We start from the raw sequence: 5,916 nt of genomic DNA, 5'->3' as shown, positions 1-5,916 counted from the left end.
TATTTCCTAGCAAGGAAGCGTCGCATTCACATTCTTTTGAAGTGAATACGAGGTATACGTGACACACCACATCGAATATTATATCTTATTATGAAACATAGAAATGAGACGCGATATGGCGATTTAAGAAGTAGTAGATCTCTATTGCTTCGATACGTAGACATCTGCAAACGCCATTTCCTAGCTAGGAAGTGTCGCATTTACATTCTTTTGAAGTGTAGACGAGATATACATAACACTGCACAATAAATATTATATCTTATCATGAAACATAGAAATGAGATGCGATATCGCGACTTTAGAAGCATTAGAAATATATTGCTTCGATACGTAAACATCTGCAAACGCTATTTCCTAGCAAGGAAGTGTCGCATTTACATTGTTTTGAAGTGAAAGCGAGGTATACATGACACTTCGCAATGAATATTGTATCTTATCATGAAACTTAGAAATGAGATGCGATATCGCGTTTTAAGAAGAATTAGAACTCCATTGCTACGATACATAGACATCTGCAAACGCTATTTCCTAGCAAGGAAGTGACGCATTATCAATCTCTTGAAGTGAATAGGAGGTATACATAGCACTCCACAATGGATATTACACCTTATCGCGAAACATAAATGAGATGCGATATCGCGTTTTAAGGAGCGTTAGAACACTATTGTTTCGATACGAAGACATCTGCAAACGCTATTTCCAATTAAGGAAGTGAGGCATTTACCTTCATTTGAAGTGTATGCGAGGTATACATGACACTTCGCAAAGAATATTAAATCTTACCATGAAACATAGAATTGAGATGCAATATCGCGTTTTGAGAAGCATCAGAACTCTGTTGCTACGATACGTAGACATCTGCAAACGCTATTTAATAGCAGGGAAGTGTCGCATTTACATTCTATTGAAGTGAATACGAGGTATAAGTGACACTTCACAATGATTATTTTATCTTACAATGAAACATAGAATTGAAGTGCGATATTGCGTTTTACGAAAAATTAGAACCCTATTGCTAGGATACATATGCTTCTGCAAGCGCTATTTCCTAGCCAGGAGGTGTCGCATTTACATTCTTATGAAGTGAATACGAGGTGCTCATGACACTTCGCAATAAATATTATCTCTTATCATGAAACATAGAAGTGCGATGCGATATCACGTTTTAAGTAGCATTAGAACTCTATTGCTACGATACGTAGACACCTGCAGTCGCTATTTCCTGGCATGGAAGTGTCGCATTTACATTCTTTTGAAGTGAATTCGAGGTACACATGACACTTCGCAATGAATATTATATCTTATGGTGAAACAGAGAAATTAGATGCGATATCGCGTTTTGAGAAGCACTCGAAATCTATTGCTTCTTTACGTAGACTTCTGCAAACGCTACTTCCTAGCAAGGAAGTGTCACATTTACATTCATTTGTAGTGTGCGCGAGGTATACATAACACTTCGCAATGAATGTTATATCTTATCATGAAACATCGAAATGAGTTGCGACATCTCGTTTTAAGAAGCATTAGAACTCTATTGCTACGATTTGTAGACATCTGCAAACGCTATTTCCTAGCAAGGAAGTGTCGCATTTACATACATTTGAAGTGTATGCGAGGTATACATAACACTGCACATTGAATATTATATCTTATCATGAAACATAGAAATGAGATGCGATATCGCGTTCTAAGAAGGATTAGAACACCATTGCTACGATACGTAGATATCTGCATTCGCTATTACCTAGCAAGGAAGTGTCGCATTTACATTCTTTTGAAGTGAATACGAGGTATACATAACACTCCACCATGAATATTATATCTTATCATGAGACATAGAAATGAGATGCGATATCTCGGTTTAAGAAGCATTACAACTCTATTGCTTCGATACGTAGACATCTGCCAACGCTATTTCCTAGCAATGAAGTGCCGCATTTAAATTCGTTTGAAGTGTATGCGAGGTATACAAGATACTTCGCAATGAATATTATATCTTATCATGAGACATAGAAATGAGATGCGATATCGCGCTTTAAGAAGCTTTAGAAATCAATTGCTACAATACGTAGACATCTGCAAACGATATTTCCTAGGAAGGAAGTGCCGCATTTACATTCATTTGAAGTGTATGCGACGTGTAAGTGACACTTCGCAATGAATATTATATCTTCTCGTGAAACATAAAAGTGAGATGCGATATCGCGTTTTAAGAAGCATTAGAACTCTATTGCTTCGATACGTAAACATCTGCAATCGCTACTTCCCAGCAAGGAAGTGTCCCATTTACATTCTTTTAAAAGGAATACGAGGTATACATGACACTTGGCAATGAATTTTATATCTTATCATGAAACAGAGAAACGAGATGCGATTTGACGATTTAAGAAGCTTTAGAATTCTATTGCTTCGATAAGTAGACATCTGCAAACGCTATTTCCTTGCAGGGAAGTGTCGCATTTACATTCATTCGAAGTGTAGACGAGATATACATAACACTGCACAATGAATATTATATATTATCATGGAACATAGAAATGAGATGCAATATCGCGTTTTGAGAAGCATTATAACTCCAATTATACGATACGTAGACATCTGCGAACGCTGTTTCCTAGCAAAGAAGAGTCGCATTTACATTCTTTTGAAGTGAATATGAGCTTTACAAATCACTCCACAATGAATATTATATTTTATCATGAAGCATAGAAATGAGATGCGATCTCGCGATTTAAGAAGCATTAGAACTCTATTGCTACGATAGGTAGACATCTGCAAACGCTACTTCCTAGCAACGATGTGTCGCATTTACATTCATCTGAAGTGTATGCGAGGTATACATGACACTTCGCAATGAATATTACATCTTATCATGAAACATAGAAATGAGATGCGATATCGGGCTGTAAGAAGCATTAGAAATCTCTTGCTTCGATACGTAGACATCTGCAAACGCTACTTCCTCGCAAGCAACTGTAACGTTTACATTCTTTTGATGTGAATAGGAGGTATACATGACACTTCGCAATGAATATTATATCTTATCATCAAACATAGAAATGTGATGTGATATCGCGTTTTAAGAAGCATCAGAACTCTATTGCTACGATACGTAGACATCTGCAAACGCTATTTCCTAGCAAGGAAGTGCCGCATTTACATACATTTGAAGTGTATGCGATGTATACATAACACTTCGCAATGAATATTATATCTTATCATGATACATTGAGATGAAATGCGATATCGCGATTTAAGAAGCATTAGAAACCTATTGCTGCGATACGGAGACATCTGGAGACGCTATTTCCTAGCAATGAAGTGTCGCACTTACATTCATTTTAAGTGCATGGGAGGTATAAGTGGCACTTCTTAATGAATATTATATCTTATCATGAAACATAGAAATGATATGCGATATCATGTTTTAAGAAGCATTAGAACTCTATTACTTCGATACGTAGACATCTGCAAACGCTATTTAATAGCAAGGAAGTGTCCCATTTACATTCCCTTGAATACGAGGTATACATGACATTTCGCAATGAATATTATATCTTATCATGAATCATAGAAGTGAGAGACGTACTCTCGTTCTAAGGAGCATTATAACTCTGTCGTTTCGATACGTAGACATCTGCAAACGCTATTTAATATCCTGAGAGTGTCGCATTTACATTCTTTTGAAGTGTATATGGGGCATACATAACACTCCACAATGAATATTATACCTTATCACGAATCATAGAGATGAAATGCGATATCGCGATTTAAGAAGCATTAGAACTTTATTGCTACGATACGTAGACATATGCAAACGCTATTTCTTAGCATAGAAGTGTCGCATTTACATTCATTTGAAGTGTAGACGAGGTATACATGACACTTTGCAATGAATATTATATCTTATCATGATACATAGAAAGAAGATGCGATATCTCGTTTTAAGAAGCATTCGAACTCTATTGCTACGATACGTAGATATGTGGAAACGCTATTTCCTTGCAAGGAAGAGTCGCACTTACCATCGTGAAGTGAATACGAGGTATACAATACACTTCGCAATGAATATTATATCTTATCATGAGACATAGAAATGAGGTGCTATATCGCGTTTTAAGATGCATTAGAACTCTATCGCTTCGATACGTAGACATCTGCAAACGCTCATTCCTTGCAAGAAAGTGTCGCATTTACATTCTTCTGAAGTGTGAATACATGACACTTTGCAGTGAATATTATATCTTATCATGAAACATAGAAATGAGATGCGATATCTCGTATTAAGAAGCATTAGAACCCTATTGCTTCGATACGTAGACATCTGGAAACGCTACTACCTAGAAGGGATGTGTCGCATTTACATACAATTGAAGTGAATACGAGGTATACATGACACTTCGCAAAGAAGTTTATATCTTATCATGAAACATAGAAATGAGATGCGATATCTCGTTTTTAGAAGCATTAGAACTTCATTGCTACGATACGTATACTTGGGCAAACGCTATTTCCTGGAAAGGAAGTGTCGCATATACATTCTTTTAAAGTGAATACGAGGTATACAATACACTTCGCAATGAATATTATATCTTATCACGAAACTTAGAAATGAGATGCGACATCTCGTTTTACGAAGCATGAGAACTGTATTGTTTCGATACGTAGACATCTAGAAACGCTATTTCCTAGCAAGGAAGTGTCGCATTTGCATTCTTTAGAAGTGAATACGAGGTATACATGACACTTCGCAATGAATATTATACCTTATCATGAAGCATAGAAATGTGATGCGATATCGCGTTTCAAGAAGCATAAGAACACTATGGCACCGATAAGTAGACATCTGCAAACGCTACCTCCTAGCAATGAAGTGTCGCATTTACATTCTTTTGAAGTGAATACGTGGTATACATGACACTTCGCAATGACTATTATATCTTATCATGAAACATAGAAATGGGATGCTATATAGCGAATTTAGAATCGTTAGAACTCTATTGCTACGATACGTAGACATTTGCAAACGCTATTTCCTAGCAAGGAAGTGTCGCATTTACATTCTTTTGAATTGAATACGAGGTGTACATGTAACTTCGCAGTGAATATTATATCTTATCATGAAACATGTATATGAGATGCGATATCGCTTTAGAACTATATTTTTTCGATACGTAGACATCTGGAAACGCTATTTCCTAGCAAAGAAGTGTCGCGTTTACATTCCTTTGAAGTGAGTACGAGGTATTCATGACACTTCGCAATGAATATTATATCTTATCATGAAACATAGAAATGAGATGCGATATCGCGATTTAAGACGCAATAGAACTCTATTGCTTAGATACGTAGACATCTGCAAACGCTATCTCCTAGCAAGGAAGTGTCGCATTTACATTCATTTGAAGTGTACGCGAGGTATACATGACACCTCGCAATGAATATTATATCTTATAATGAAACATAGAAATGGGATGCGATATCGCGTTTTAAGTAGCATCAGAACTCTATTGCTTCGATACGTAGACATATGCAAACGCTATTTCCTAGCAAGGATGTGTCGCATTTACATTCTTTTGAAGTGTAGACAAGGAACACATAACACTCCACAATGAATATTATTTCTTATCATGAAACATAGAAATGTGATGCGATATTGCATTTTGGGAAGCTTTAGATCTCTATTGCTTCGATACGTAGACATATGCAAAGGCTATTTCCTAACAGGGATGTGTCGCATTTACAATCTTTTGAAGTGTAGACGAGGAACACATAACACTCCACAATGAGTATTATTTCTTATAATGAAACATAGAAGTGAGATGCGATATCGTGTTTCAAGAAGCATTAGGACTCTATTGCTACGATATGTAGACATCTGCAGACGCTATTTCCTAGCAAGGATGTGTCGTATTT

The sequence above is a fragment of the Xylocopa sonorina genome, unplaced genomic scaffold (assembly GCF_050948175.1).
Source record: "Xylocopa sonorina isolate GNS202 unplaced genomic scaffold, iyXylSono1_principal scaffold0031, whole genome shotgun sequence".
NCBI lineage: Eukaryota > Metazoa > Arthropoda > Insecta > Hymenoptera > Apidae > Xylocopa > Xylocopa sonorina.
This window is presented reverse-complemented; position numbering follows the sequence as displayed.